General features: G+C 40.2%; 1 protein-coding gene across 1 annotated transcript in view; it reads left to right on the top strand.

Moving 5' to 3' along the window:
- Positions 1–220: 220 nt before the first annotated feature.
- FAM135B (family with sequence similarity 135, member B) overlaps positions 221–16,381 on the top strand; it is a 299,141-nt gene continuing 282,980 nt past the window's right edge. Inside the window, exon 1 of the mRNA XM_012001609.1 lies at positions 221–344. The gene's annotated coding sequence lies outside the window, so the exon portion shown is untranslated. The remainder of the gene's footprint in view (positions 345–16,381) is intronic.

Genomic DNA, 16,381 nt, shown 5'->3' with positions numbered 1-16,381 from the left:
ACAGTACCTGACCAACAATTGTTTGACCAAAGTTCAGGAGAAAGCACAGTATCTACACTGAGTAAGAGTTGAAGCCAGGATGAAAAGCGAAGCCTGTCTGTGTTCATTCTACTGTGAAGAGGGTAAATGAGGCTTAGCATGCTCTTTCTTCTCCATTGCACTAGAATCATTCCAAATGGAATGTTCATTTAAGCCAATGAGTGGAGCTGCTCTGAACAATAGGATTCCGGTATGGCCGCTATAGAGACCACACCTTCAAGAGCCAGAGGCACTTTCTCTCTGGACAGTTTTATGAATACATAAGGAGGTTCTGTCTCCACTCCCTTCGCAGCTGCATCTTATTGGTGAGAAGCCTTACTCAGAATGATATTTACCTTTTCACCAACTACACATGATGTTTCCAAGCAAATGCTTGTGGCCTGAAAGGTATGCTCTTTGAGATCTGGTCCTGCTTCTCGTTTGCTCTGTTTGAACTGGTCCTTCTTCTCATTTGCTCTGTTTGAACTTTGGTCAGATTGCTAGTGCCCTGAGTCTTTTCCATCTGTGATACTGAGCAATATTACCCACATCAAAGGCCGCTGTAAGGATCAAATGTATCCATGTATATACAATACTGAGGAGAGTTCATGGCAACAAGCGAACACCTACTCAATGCCAGTTTTTTTTATTATTAGTTTTAAAATATGTAATGCTTGTATACATTATGATAGCTCTTATTATGAATAGTGAAATTAAGTCAAAGATAAGGATGACCATGTGGTTGGCCCAGCATAGCTTTGGGATGAATTTGTGACAGACATATTTTGAAGTGAGAGACAATCAATGGAGTTGACTGGCTCATTGAGCCTTACAAAGGTTAAATGGTAGCAATGCATGGTAGCAATGAACTTTGAATAGCAACCTAAAGAATGAATAATACTCATAAAATTCAGTGTGATGGATGGTTCAAAAAATGTCATTGTTTGTAATTTTAGAAAGCAAAGACAAAATGGAATCCTGAAAGCTTTCCCTACTTTTCGTAATATTATTCCACCCATCAGTTTATTTATTGAGACAATGACTAAATATCCAATAAGTAGAGGCACTAAAATCTAGTGGAATGGATAAGAGTTTTGGGATAAGGCATATCTGAATTTGAATTCTAGTGTCATTGTTTCCTAATTGTGGATCCTTGAACAAACCCCATAACCCGACAGAGACATAATTTTCTAGTGTTAAAACAGGGAGAGCACTGGGAAGTTGTAAATATTCATTGAGATAATGCATAGAAATTACTTAGTCTGACATTTAGCACAAAGAAACTACTTCAAGGGTAAATTTTAAAGTAGATACCTATTTGTGCAGATCTTTGTGCTAGAATCTAAGAAGGTATTGAAGATATACACATCTAGATGTCTTCCTCCCTAAGTAGAAAGCGAAGCCTTTTTTTCTCTTTTTATTTTAGGTTCAGAGGGTACAAGTACAGATTTGTTACACAGATAAGTTGCCCGTTGTCTGGGTTTGGCTTACAAATTATTTCATCACTCAGATAGTGAACATAGTACTCAAGAGGTAGATATTCAGTCCTCACCCTCCTCCCACTCTCTACCCTCATGTAAGCCCTTGTGTCTGTTGTTTCCCTATTGGTATACGTGTGTGCTCAGTGTTTAACTCCTACTTGTAAGTAAGAACATGTAGTCTGTGGTTTTCTGTTTCTGTGTTAATTTGCTTAGGATAATGGCCTCCAGTTGCATCCGTGTTGGCTGCAAAGAACATGATTTCGTTCTCTTTTATGACTGCATCGTATTCGATGGTATATATTTACCACATTTTCTTTATCCAGTCCACTGTTAATGGATATGTATGTAAATTGCACGTCTTTTTGCTGTTATGAAAAGTGCTGCAGTGAACATGTGAGTGTATGTATCTTTATGGTAGAACAATTTATATTCCATTGGGTATACACCCAATAATAGGATTGCTGGGTTGAATGGTAGCTTTTTCTTTTTGTTTCTGTTTTTGTTTTGTTTTCAGAAATCTGTAACCCAAACTGCTTTCTACAGTGACTGAACTAACTTATATTACCATCGGGAGTGTATAAACTTTCCTTTTTCAGTTATTTTTTTGACTTTTTAATTGTAGCAATTCTGACTGGTATGAGATGATATTGTAGTTTTGATTTGAATTTCTCTAGTGATTAGTGATGTTGAGCATTTTTTTCATATGCTAGTTGAAATGTATGTATGTATGTCTTATTTTGAGAAGTGTCTGTTCATGTCCTTTGGCTTTTTAAAAATGGGGTTTTGTTTTTGCTTGTTGGTTAAAGTTTCTTTTCTTTTTTTTTTTTTTTTGAGACGGAGTCTGGCTCTGTCGCCCAGGCTGGAGTGCAGTGGCCAGATTTCAGCTCACTGCAAGCTCCGCCTCCCAGGTTTACGCCATTCTCCTGCCTCAGCCTCCTGAGTAGCTGGGACTACAGGCGCCCGCCACCTCGCCCGGCTAGTTTTTTCTGTATTTTTTAGTAGAGACAGGGTTTCACCATGTTAGCCAGGGTGGTCTTGATCTCCTGACCTGGTGATCCGCTCGTCTCGGCCTCCCAACGTGCTGGGATTGCAGGCTTGAGCCACCACGCCTGGCCGGTTAAAGTTTCTTATAGATTCTAGATATTAGACACTTCTTAGAAAGTAGTTTGCAAATATTCTCTCCAATTCTGTAGGTTTTCTGTTTAATCTATTAATAATTTCCTTTGCTGTGCAGAAGCTTTTTAGTTTAGTTAGGTCCCACTTGCCTATCTTAGTTTTTGTTATAATTGCTTTTGGAGTCTTTGTCAAAAAATCTTTGTGAAGGCCTATGTCCAGAGTGGTATTTCCTGGGTTTTCTTCTAGGGCTTTTATGATTTCAGGTTTTATGTTTAAGTCTTTAATCCACTTTGTGTTGATTTTTTTGTGCATGGTGAAAGGGGGAGTCCAGGTTTAATCTTCTGCTTATGGCTAGCCAGTTATCCCAGCACAATTTATTAAATAGGGAGTCCTTTTCCATTGCTTGTTATTGTTGACTTTGTCAAGCATCCAATGGTTGTAGTTATGTGGCTTTATTTCTGAGTTCTCTAACCTGTTCCATTGGTCTATGTGTCTGTTTTTGTACACATACCATGCTGTTTTGGTTTCTGTAGCCTTGTAGTATCATTTGCAATTGGGTAATGTAATGCCTCTAGCTTTTTTCTTTTTGTTTAGTATTGTTTTGGCTATTTAGGCTCTTTCAGTTTCATATGAATTTTGGAATAATTTTTCTAATTCTATGAAAATGATATTGGTAGTTTGGTAAAAAATAGCATTGAATCTATAAATTACTTTGGACAGTATGGACATTTTAACAATGTTTATTCTTCCTATCCAGAACATGGAATATTTTTCTATTTGTTTGTGCCATTTCTGACTTTTTTCAGCAGTGTTTTGTAATTCTTGTTATAGAGTTCTTTGATATCTCTGGTTAGCTGCATTCCTAGGTATTTTATTATATTTGTGACTGTTGTGAATGAGATTGCATTTTTGTTTGGTTCTCAGCTTGGACATTAATGATGTATAGAAATGCTGATTTTGTGCATTGACTTTGGTATCTTGAAACCATACTGAAATTATTTATCAGTTCTAAGAGCTTCTATACAGAGACTATGGGCTTTTCTAGGTACAAAACCATATCATCTGTGAAAACAGATAGTTTGACTTACCTTTTCCCTATTTGGATGTCTTTTCTTTCTTTCTCTTGCCTTATTGCTCTGGCTAGTACTTTGAGTACTATGTTGAACAGTTGCAGTGAGATTGGGCAGCCTTGTGTGGTTTCAGTGCTCAAGGGGAATGCTACCAGCTTTTGCCCATTCAGAATTAGGTTGACTTGTTGGTTTGTCATAGACATCTCTTGTTATTTTGAGATATGCTCCTTTAATTCCTAGTTTGTTTAGGGCTTTTAATATAAAGGGATGTTGAATTTCACTGAAAGCCTTTTTTTGTGCCTATTGAGATGATCATGTGTTTTTTTGTTTTTAGTTCTGTTTATGTGATGAATCTCATTTATTGGTTTGTGTATTTTGAAACAACTTTGCATCCTAGGAAAAAAAGCCTACTGATCTTGATTGGTTAGCTTTTTGATGTGCCAGTGGATTTGATTTGGCAGGATTTCTACATCTATGTTCATCAAGGATAGTGGACTGTTTTCTTTTTTTATTGTGTCTCTGCCCAGTTTTGGTATTATTAATAGAATGATGCTGGCCTCATAGAATGAGTTAGAGAGGAGCCCTACTCCTTGATGTTTTGAAACAATTTCAGTAGTTTTGGTATCACCTATTCTGTCTATATCTGGTAGATTTTGGCTGTGAATCTCTCTGATCTAGGGCTTTTTATGATTGGAGTTTTTTTTATTATTGATTCAATTTTGGAATGCATTATTAGTCTCTTGAGGTATTCAATTTCTCCCTGGTTCACTTTTGGGAAATTTTATGTTTCCAGGAATTTTATCGATTTCTTGTAGGTTTTCTAGTTTGCATGCATAGAGATGTTTGTAATAGTCTCTGAGTGTTGTGTTTTTTTTTTTTCTGTATTCCTGTTGGGTCAGTGGTAGTGTCACGTTTGGCATTTCTGATTATGATTATGTGTATTTTCTCCCTTTTTTCTTTATTAGTCCAGTTAGAAGTCTATCAATATTACTTACTTTTTCAAAGAATCAGCTTTTGGTTGTTGATCTTTTGTATATATTTTTGTATCTTGATATCATTCACTGCATCTTTGGAGTTCATTTGCTCTTATTTTTCTGGTTCCTCTAGGTGTGATGTTAGGTTGTTAATTTGAGATCTTTCTATAATTTGTTGATGTAGGTGTTTAGCACTATTGATTTTCTAACACTGCTTTAGCTATATCTCAGAGATTTTAGTATGTTGTATCTTTGCTCTCATTAGTTTCAAAACATTGAAATTGAACAATTGAAAATATTGATTTCTGTCTTAATTTGATTCTTTACACAAAAGTTACTCAAGAGCAAATTGTTTGATTTCCATGTAATTGCATGGTTTTGAGATATCTTTATTTTAATAAAATAATATTTAAAAATATTATTATTTTTACCCTGTCTCTACTAAAAAATACAAAAAACTAGCCGCCGGGTGAGGTGGCGGGTGCCTGTAGTCCCAGCTACTCAGGAGGCTGAGGCAGGAGAATGGCGGGAACCCAGGAGGCGGAGCTTGCAGTGAGCTGAGATCCGGCCACTGCACTCCAGCCTGGGCAACAGAGTGAGACTCCATCTCAAAAAAAAAAAAAAAAAGAAAGAAAAAAAAATATTATTATTTTTAATTGTGCTGTGGTCTGAGAACATGGATGTGGTTTTAATTTTAAAAATTTGTTGAGAACTGCCTTATGGCCAAATATGTGGTTGATCTTAGGGTATGTGCCATGTGTGGATAAGAATAATGTTTATTTTGTAATTGTTGAGTGGAGTGTTCTGTAGATGTCTGTTAGGTCACTTTGGTGAAGTGTCGAGTTTAGGTTCTGAATATCATTGTTAGTTTCTTGCCTTGATGGTCTGTCTAATACTATCAGTAGGGGGTTAAAGATTTCTATTATTATTGTGTGGCTATTTAAGTGTTTTTGTAGGTCTCAAAGAACTTGTTTTATGAGTCTGGTGCTCCAATGTTGGGTGTATATGTATTTAGTATAGCTAAGTCTTCTTGTTGAGTTGAACCTTTATCATTATGTAATACCATTCTTTTTCATTTTTCATTGTTGTTGATTTACAGTCTGTTTTCTCTGAAATAAGAATAACAACCTCTGCTCCTTTTTGTTGTTTTTTGTTTGCTTGATAGCTCTTTCTCCATTTCTTTACTTTGAATCTGTGGGCGTCATTGCATGTGAAATGGGTCTCTTGAAGACAGCATACAGTTTGGTCTTCTTGCTTCTTTATCCAACTTGCCACTCTGTGCCTTTTAAGTGGGACGTTTAGCCTATTTATGTTCAAGGTTAATATTCATATGTGAGGATTTGATTCTGTTATCTTGTTGTTAGCTAGTTATTATGTAGACTTTATTGTATGGTTGTTATAGTGTCAGTGTGCTTTGTGCTTAAGTATTTTTTTTTTTTTTTTGTGGTTGGCGACAGTGTTTTTATTTCTATGTTTAGCACTCCCTTACAGACCTCTAGTAAGGCAGATCTGAAAACAAAATCCTTTTCAGACCAGCAAACACTAAGAAAATTTGTTACTAATTTGTTAACAAGTTCCCTTAATGTTCGCTCATCTGAAAAGGATTTTATTTATCCTTCATTTACAAAGCTTAGCTTTGCTAGATATAAAATTCTTGGTTGGAGTTTCTTTTCTTTAAAGATGCTGAATATATGCTTTCAATCTCTTCTGTCTTGTAAGGCTTTTGCTGAGAGATACACTTGTAGTCTGATGGAGATCCCTTTCTACATTATCTACCTCTTCTTTCTAGCAGCCTTTACTTTTTTTACATGTTGACCTTGGAGAATCTGATGACTATGTGTCTACAACTAATTTTGAATGGTCATCTTGTGTAGTATCTCACTGCAGTTCTCTGAATTTTCTCAATTTGTATATTGACCTCTCTAGTGAGGTTGGGGAAATTTTTATGGACAATATCCTCAAATATGTTTTCAAAGTTGCTTGTCCCCTCTCTTTCTGAGATGCCAGTGAGTCATAGGTTTGGTCTGTTTACATAATCCCTCATTTTCCCAAGGTTTTGTTCATTTTAAAAAATTCTTTTCACTTTACTTTTGTCTGATTGAGTTGGTTTGAAGAACTAGTATTCAAGCTCTGAGATTCTTTCGTCAGCTTTGTATATTTTGCTGTTAATACTTCTGATTACATTATGAAATTCTTATAGTGAGTTTTTCAGCTCTAGGAGATTACTTTTGTTCCTTCTTAAAATAGCCGTTTCATCTCTCAGCTCTTATATACGTATTGTTGGATTTTTTAGGTTCCTTGGATTGGGTTTCAACTTTCTCCTGAATCTTGATGATAATCATTATCATCCAGATTCCGAATTTGATGTCTGTAATTTCAGCCATTTTAGCATGGTTAAGAACCATTGCTGGGAAGTTAGGGCACTCATTTGGAGGTAAGAAGATAGGCTTTTACTGTAGCCAGAGTTCTTACGCTTATTTTTTTTCTCATGTGAATGGGTTGATGTTCCTTTAATGTTTAAAATTGCTGTCTTTTGGGTGGGATTCTTTGATGCTTTTGACTGTGGTATAGGTTGATTTGGCTTAGTTAATTGGCTTCATTTCTCATTGATTTCAGGGGTCCAAGGTTTAGCTCAGCACTCTTGGGCTGTGTGCGCTAGCTGTGGTGGTCTGGGACCAGGCCTGCATTATTTTTTCTCTCTGGCTTCTTGAGCTTAAGCACCTGCTGTGTTGGAGAAGCCAAGGTGTCCCCAGTCCATTAGTAACAATACTGTCATGGGCAATGCTGGCAAACGTGCTTCAGCAGGGCAGTGGTGGGGCAGTGGCTGGTCCCATGCACACATTCATGCCAGTGGCAGGGTTAGCACATGCATGCACACTGGGGAAGCAGCCAGGGGAGGTTGTGGGTGAGTGAGCACTGGCAAAGCAGCAAGGGAAGGGTGCGGGTGAGTGTACACCAACAAAGCAGCAGGGGGAGAGGGTTGCTGGTGGTGAGGGCCTGCCTACGGAAGCTCTCCAACTTTAGGCAGGTCTGCCAGTGAAAGAGCTATGGTAGAAGCTACTGGCAGGTGCCTTGGCTAGGCAGCTGAGGCTGTGTTGCATCTAGGAGCAGTCAGGCAGGGACTCTGGGATAAGCCAGCAGATGAAGACAGTCAGATCAGACTGGTCCCCTCCCATGGGCAAGATAGCCCTACTCTGTTCAGGTCTGTAAGTCGATCAAGGCTAAAGCCAACTAGAGGAGTATGGTGAGCCTAGGAGGATGAGCACCAATGACTGTGCTCCACTACAGTTGTTCCCAAGCCATATCCTGTAGGCCACATGCAGGCTGGAGTTCTGTCTCTGCCATCTCTCTGGGCAGTTTCCTGCCAGCTTAAATGTCCATCAGGGTTGTGGAATCTCCTGAAGCTAGGATTCTGGAGGTCCATGGTGAATCTGGGGCACTCCGTGCCTCTTTCACACACCTCTTCCCCAGGAGCCACTCTGGAACAGGAATGAGTCCTCGTGCTTGTCAACTCCATGCAGGGCTTCCACCTTCCTCCCCTTTTAGCCTGGCATCTGCACCCTCCCTCCATTCACTCTCAGTGCCTTCTTTCTGAAGATCTGTTTGAAATGTGCTAATCTTCTTGATGATTTGGTATCTTGGTGGGAGAAGCTCTTCCTGTCCACATCTATTCAGCCATCTTGCTCAGAAGTAGTCTTTGAGAATAGGAATTATGTTTATTTGGTTTCAGCTCGGTATCTCCAGTGCTTAGAAGAATATCTGACATACATTGGTGCATAACTAATTTTTGAATGAGTGAATGAGCAAGACATAAATCTGACCCTTCTGGAACTTGTACAGAGAAGGGGTAGAGATAGACTAAAAGGATGATAATACAAGATAAAAAATGAGACATTAAAATATGATTATGCATATTATCATGTTTTGCTCCTGCTGTATTAGACTGGATGAAATAAAACCAGTACCAAACATTATCCTAAGCATGCTACAGGTATTATGTATTATGTAAGTCACACGCCCTTAGGAGGTGACAACATTAATATCTCATTTTGCAAACTAAAGGTTCAGGGAGGTTAGGGAAATTGCTAAGGATCATGTAACTAGTAAGTGGCTGGTCTGTTTGACTTAAGCTCCTGTGCTTTAACCTCTCTATTGCTCTGCTTTACTATTCTCCTAGTTTTGTACTCTAAAAGTACAGAGAATTCAGATTTATTTTGTCCTGGGGTATCAAGGGAAAGTGTCATCTAAACTGTGCCTTACAAACTGAGCTCAATTTTGATACATGAGGGAGGATAAAGAAAGAGAGCCTTGCAGACTGGGCAAAAAATTGAGGACCAGGCATGATTGCTCCAAGGGAAGGGAGAGGAGGTTGTCTGAAAGGCTGCAGAGAACACTGAGGCTAGCAAAGGGCATTGAGGGAAGACCAGAGAGGGCTTTGACTGCTCTGCCAAAGAAGTAGAATTTTAGTTTCTAGACACCATGAAACCAATGGAGATATTTGATAAAGACATAACTATGTGAAACATATTTCAGGAGGTGGGCCTAGGGGGATGTGAAGGATTAGAGCAACTTGTTCCTATGTCACTGTCATTCATTCTCAGATGCTGGAGAGTATTAGGATTGCCCTTGGGGCCATATTGTCTTGATTAGCTCTTCACACTAATTAACTCCCTCTTGCCCTTCTGTCTTCCACCAATTAAATTATTGATGATCTCCTGCAAAGTCATCTTCAGCTTTTTTTTCCTTGGGAAGCTTCATGGGAAATGGAAAGAGTTGTAACATAAATTCAGGAGACCTGGGCTTCCCTCCTATCTCTGATGCTACTTTACTGTGTCTGGTAGTGTCCCTCCCATCCCTGGGTCTCAGGTTCCAAACTCTAAATTGAGAGAGCTGCCCTGGAAAGTTCCATACTGGGCAAAGATTCTGTGGTTAAATCATTTGTCACTGTCACCATGAGAGCTAAACTGGGAGCTGTGAGAGTGTTGTGAGGTCAGGGTCAGTTCAACATTGTAGGAAGGGAGCTGTTAATAACAGGACACCTGCTCTGGGCCAGATGCTGTGTGAGTCCCTTCGCTCATGGTGACATAGCCCACCAACTTAGATTTGCAAAAATGGAGCTGTTTTTCTGTAGTTGAACCTCATTTTAATTCTAATCTCCAGGCCATAGATAACAACAACAGCAAAATCAAGAATTTCTCCTCACTTTTCTGTGAGGTTGAAACCAAGTTCTTGGGCTTCCAGAGAGCTACAGTATTGGAGTTGAGAATTGAGCATGGGGATTGAGTATTTAGCTTCTGATCATTACCTTCCTCGCCAGCATTCTTTGAGTTTTACATCTTCCCATAGGATCCTCGGTCATTAACTTCTCACTGCTTATCCAGAGTTGCTACTTCTGGATCCCTGGACCCTTTAAGGTCCTTTGGTAGGAAACCATTTGGTGCTTGGAGAACCCAGGAACCTGCTGTGTGCCCAAATTCAAAGGAGGGATGAGGACACAGATCATCTCTGCACAGAGATTCCTCCAAGTCATTTCATGTTTTTTTCTTTAGAATTAGGACACTCAGCCAGGTGTGAAGGTGGGGTAAGAGCATGCATAGAGCCTCTTAGTGGGGGACTGATAAGTGCTACAGCCATCTTTACTTCCCCTTTGACTCTGTCTCAGATTCTCCTAGTCCAATCAAACTCTATCCAGTTTTTAGGTTGAGGAGTGGGGAAAAAATTAATCAGTTAATAATTTAACTCCCTCTTGCCCTTCTGTCTTCCACCAATTAAATTATTGATGATCTCCTGCAAAGTCATCTTCAGCTTTTTTTTCCTTGGGAAGCTTCATGGGAAATGGAAAGAGTTGTAACATAAATTCAGGAGACCTGGGCTTCCCTCCTATCTCTGATGCTACTTTACTGTGTCTGGTAGTGTCCCTCCCATCCCTGGGTCTCAGATTCCAAACTCTAAATTGAGAGAGCTGCCCTGGAAAGTTCCATACTGGGCAAAGATTCTGTGATTAAATCATTTGTCACTGTCACCATGAGAGCTAAACTGGGAGCTGTGAGAGTGTTGTGAGGTCAGGGTCAGTTCAACATTGTAGGAAGGGAGCTGTTAATAACAGGACACCTGCTCTGGGCCAGATGCTGTGTGAGTCCCTTCGCTCATGGTGACATAGCCCACCAACTTAGATTTGCAAAAATGGAGCTGTTTTTCTGTAGTTGAACCTCATTTTAATTCTAATCTCCAGGCCACAGTCAGGCAGGGACTCTGGGATAAGCCAGCAGATGAAGACAGTCAGATCAGACTGGTCCCCTCCCATGGGCAAGATAGCCCTACTCTGTTCAGGTCTGTAAGTCGATCAAGGCTAAAGCCAACTAGAGGAGTATGGTGAGCCTAGGAGGATGAGCACCAATGACTGTGCTCCACTACAGTTGTTCCCAAGCCATATCCTGTAGGCCACATGCAGGCTGGAGTTCTGTCTCTGCCATCTCTCTGGGCAGTTTCCTGCCAGCTTAAATGTCCATCAGGGTTGTGGAATCTCCTGAAGCTAGGATTCTGGAGGTCCATGGTGAATCTGGGGCACTCCGTGCCTCTTTCACACACCTCTTCCCCAGGAGCCACTCTGGAACAGGAATGAGTCCTGGTGCTTGTCAACTCCATGCAGGGCTTCCACCTTCCTCCCCTTTTAGCCTGGCATCTGCACCCTCCCTCCATTCACTCTCAGTGCCTTCTTTCTGAAGATCTGTTTGAAATGTGCTAATCTTCTTGATGATTTGGTATCTTGGTGGGAGAAGCTCTTCCTGTCCACATCTATTCAGCCATCTTGCTCAGAAGTAGTCTTTGAGAATAGGAATTATGTTTATTTGGTTTCAGCTCGGTATCTCCAGTGCTTAGAAGAATATCTGACATACATTGGTGCATAACTAATTTTTGAATGAGTGAATGAGCAAGACATAAATCTGACCCTTCTGGAACTTGTACAGAGAAGGGGTAGAGATAGACTAAAAGGATGATAATACAAGATAAAAAATGAGACATTAAAATATGATTATGCATATTATCATGTTTTGCTCCTGCTGTATTAGACTGGATGAAATAAAACCAGTACCAAACATTATCCTAAGCATGCTACAGGTATTATGTATTATGTAAGTCACACGCCCTTAGGAGGTGACAACATTAATATCTCATTTTGCAAACTAAAGGTTCAGGGAGGTTAGGGAAATTGCTAAGGATCATGTAACTAGTAAGTGGCTGGTCTGTTTGACTTAAGCTCCTGTGCTTTAACCTCTCTATTGCTCTGCTTTACTATTCTCCTAGTTTTGTACTCTAAAAGTACAGAGAATTCAGATTTATTTTGTCCTGGGGTATCAAGGGAAAGTGTCATCTAAACTGTGCCTTACAAACTGAGCTCAATTTTGATACATGAGGGAGGATAAAGAAAGAGAGCCTTGCAGACTGGGCAAAAAATTGAGGACCAGGCATGATTGCTCCAAGGGAAGGGAGAGGAGGTTGTCTGAAAGGCTGCAGAGAACACTGAGGCTAGCAAAGGGCATTGAGGGAAGACCAGAGAGGGCTTTGACTGCTCTGCCAAAGAAGTAGAATTTTAGTTTCTAGACACCATGAAACCAATGGAGATATTTGATAAAGACATAACTATGTGAAACATATTTCAGGAGGTGGGCCTAGGGGGATGTGAAGGATTAGAGCAACTTGTTCCTATGTCACTGTCATTCATTCTCAGATGCTGGAGAGTATTAGGATTGCCCTTGGGGCCATATTGTCTTGATTAGCTCTTCACACTAATTAACTCCCTCTTGCCCTTCTGTCTTCCACCAATTAAATTATTGATGATCTCCTGCAAAGTCATCTTCAGCTTTTTTTTCCTTGGGAAGCTTCATGGGAAATGGAAAGAGTTGTAACATAAATTCAGGAGACCTGGGCTTCCCTCCTATCTCTGATGCTACTTTACTGTGTCTGGTAGTGTCCCTCCCATCCCTGGGTCTCAGGTTCCAAACTCTAAATTGAGAGAGCTGCCCTGGAAAGTTCCATACTGGGCAAAGATTCTGTGGTTAAATCATTTGTCACTGTCACCATGAGAGCTAAACTGGGAGCTGTGAGAGTGTTGTGAGGTCAGGGTCAGTTCAACATTGTAGGAAGGGAGCTGTTAATAACAGGACACCTGCTCTGGGCCAGATGCTGTGTGAGTCCCTTCGCTCATGGTGACATAGCCCACCAACTTAGATTTGCAAAAATGGAGCTGTTTTTCTGTAGTTGAACCTCATTTTAATTCTAATCTCCAGGCCATAGATAACAACAACAGCAAAATCAAGAATTTCTCCTCACTTTTCTGTGAGGTTGAAACCAAGTTCTTGGGCTTCCAGAGAGCTACAGTATTGGAGTTGAGAATTGAGCATGGGGATTGAGTATTTAGCTTCTGATCATTACCTTCCTCGCCAGCATTCTTTGAGTTTTACATCTTCCCATAGGATCCTCGGTCATTAACTTCTCACTGCTTATCCAGAGTTGCTACTTCTGGATCCCTGGACCCTTTAAGGTCCTTTGGTAGGAAACCATTTGGTGCTTGGAGAACCCAGGAACCTGCTGTGTGCCCAAATTCAAAGGAGGGATGAGGACACAGATCATCTCTGCACAGAGATTGCTCCAAGTCATTTCATGTTTTTTTCTTTAGAATTAGGACACTCAGCCAGGTGTGAAGGTGGGGTAAGAGCATGCATGGAGCCTCTTAGTGGGGGACTGATAAGTGCTACAGCCATCTTTACTTCCCCTTTGACTCTGTCTCAGATTCTCCTAGTCCAATCAAACTCTATCCAGTTTTTAGGTTGAGGAGTGGGGAAAAAATTAATCAGTTAATAATCTCTTGAAGCTACTATTCATGGCCGAATTCCTGGAGTTTTGAAGCTTCAAATTCTTTGATATTAAATTGAAATCTTGCTCATTAAATTCAAAAGTCTGTTTGAAAACTTAAAATGAAGGATAAACTATTCTCTTCTTATGTCTGCAGTTCTAATGCACCATCCCTTTTGTGGGGTGTTTCAGGAATGAAGAATTCCCAGTGGCCCTAGATTGAAGGTAGAACAGGAACAACAGTCTGTACTAGAAGAAAACATCTCTTCATGTTTCAGAGTTGTTCTCCATTCATTCCTGTGATTGCTGCTATCGTCCTTTGTACAAGGCCATGTAGGCGCATATGGTTTCAGTTGCACAGATGAGAAAATTGAGGCTCAGTGGGTGAGCTGAGTTGTCACAGGTCACATCCTAGAAAATAATATATCAGACATTCTGTCTAGTCATGATTTAGGTAGAAACTGAACCGTCTCAAGTGCTAATGAGCTTCTTATTTTTGTGTGTTTGTGTGTGTATATATATATATTTGTGTGTGAACGGGGGACTTAAGCATATCATATTTTTAAATTATCACAGACATTCTTTGGTCTCAAAAGTCATTGATCTGTAGACATTTCTAAGGCTGTAGAACTTTGGACACTTCATGCTCTCGCTCTTGAAAATGAGGTTGATGTTAGAAGTGGGATATTGGGAAGTGAAGTGTGTAGGCCTAGCCAAGGCAAGAGGGGAGGTGAAAAATGCTTGTCACCCACCCCCCAGGTTTATTCTGCATGTTTTACTGTGTCATCTCATGAGCTCTCAAATGCTAGAGGAGGAGGGCCAGATTGTCTGCCTTGCTGAACTGCACTGATAACAGCAAACTGGGTGCGGGCTGAATATGGAACTTGTTGAAAGAGTATGAGTTTTTATTCCAGTCACCCTAACTTTCAACACAGAATTGAGTAGCCTTCAGATTTATGTTGAAATTGTCAGCATGACATTCAAGGGAAAATTGATTTTAGTCATTCTTCTTGCTTTATTGGATTTATTCATTCATTCAATGAAGAGTAATTAAGCACTGAAGGTGTTAGATGAATATACTATGGTTGTTGTTCCAGCAAAGTTTATAATGTTTTTATGAAAAATGAATAATTTAAGGCAATAATTAAAGGTTCAGGGAGGTTCTAGATTCTTCTGAGATCTCAGAGAAGGAACCCTTGGTCCAAAGGGAGGTTTTTAGAGAAGGTTTCCTAAGTTGCTGGATAAGACGACCTTTAAAGTGGTATCATTAAAAATACATAATAATTAACTAGAAGGTTGGATGCTATTTGTGGCAGGGGGAATAGAGGAGCAAAGACTTGGAAGTATGAAAGGGCGATGAGACAGGGGAACTCTACACTGGAAAGTACCAATAAGAAATGAAGAGCAAAGGAGGGAGTGGGTGGAAGGAGTCACAGGAGAGTGAGTTTGGAGGGAAAAACTTCAATGCGATTTGAAACTTGTTCACTGAACTGCTTTGTGTCTTCCATTTTGTTATCTTCTCTCATGAAGATTAGAGGCTATAAGTACAAAATAAAAATATAGGGAATTATAAAACTTTCAAACTAAAAGGAATACTGTCCGGGTCACTCAACCATACAGAGAAGGGGCTTGATAATGTCCATTGACTGAGCATCTCTGATGTATTAGACAATGTCTATCCTGGCTTAGATTGCCCAGAAATCACAGCCCAACAAAGGCTTCTGCACATACAGTTTTGGGAGGTGTGATTCCAGGGAGCAGGAGAGAGTCAGGAAGCAAATCAGGGAAGGAGAGATTGCCGATGCAGGTGTTGCCAGGTGGCTGTTTCTGCAGGTATTGTTGCATACTTTCACAGTTACCATACAACAGTTCCTGAAAAGCAGTAAAAAGTGTATCTCAGGATATCATTTCCAGGAAAAAGGAAAGGGGAAATCATTTATTATCCATTGTTCCATTGCCCCCAGGCCAAAGATTTTCACCATAGCAAGTTAACTTATCTGCAAAATAGATATGCATGGGTGCAAGGCAGGTGGGAGGAGACAGGTGCAATATAAGACAGAAGCAAAGTGGGACCAGATTCCACCTGCATGAAAGTGACTGGAACCCAAGCAAGACTGGTCACCTCAAAGATGACTGGAATGAGAGCCAGGTGAGTCCCAGAGGACCTGAAGAAATGTGTTGGAAGAATCTGATGTGCACACTGTATTAGTCTTCTCTGCGGTGTAACAAATTACCCGCCAAGGTTAGCAGCTTGAAGCGAAAACGTTTGTTTTGTCCCAATGTGTGTGATCAGGAATCTGGGTGTGACTTAGCTGGGTTATCTGCCTGAGTCTCTGACCAAGCTGCAATTAATGTGTTGCCCGGGGCTGTAGTCCTCTTAAGAAGGATGTACTTCCTTTTTCTTTTGTTTCTTAAAATAATTTCAGCTTTTATGTGAGATTCAGGGGGAATATTTGCAGATTTGTAGCATGGGTATATTGCATGATGCTGAGGGATACAAATGATCCCATCACCCAGATAGCATGCATAGTACCCCAGAGCTGGTTGTTTAACCCTTGCTTTCCTTCCCGGCTGCCCCTTCTAGTAGTCCCCAGTGTCTATTGCAATTTTTATGTCCATGTCTAACCAATGTTTAGCTCCTAGTTATAAGTGAGAACATACGGTATTTGGTTTTTTGTTCCCGCGTTAATTTGCTTAGGAAAATAGCCTCCAGCTGCATCCAGGTGGCTGCAAAGGACGTGATTTTGTTTCTTTATGGCTGCAGAGTATTTCATGATGTATATATACATTTTCTTTATTCAATCCACCACTCATGGGCTCCTAGGTTGAGTCTATGTCTTTGTTATTATGAATAGTACCGCTATGAACA

The sequence above is a fragment of the Mandrillus leucophaeus genome, unplaced genomic scaffold, assembly GCF_000951045.1.
Source record: "Mandrillus leucophaeus isolate KB7577 unplaced genomic scaffold, Mleu.le_1.0 Scaffold667, whole genome shotgun sequence".
Classification (NCBI taxonomy): Eukaryota; Metazoa; Chordata; class Mammalia; order Primates; family Cercopithecidae; genus Mandrillus; species Mandrillus leucophaeus.
This window is presented reverse-complemented; position numbering and strand designations above follow the sequence as displayed.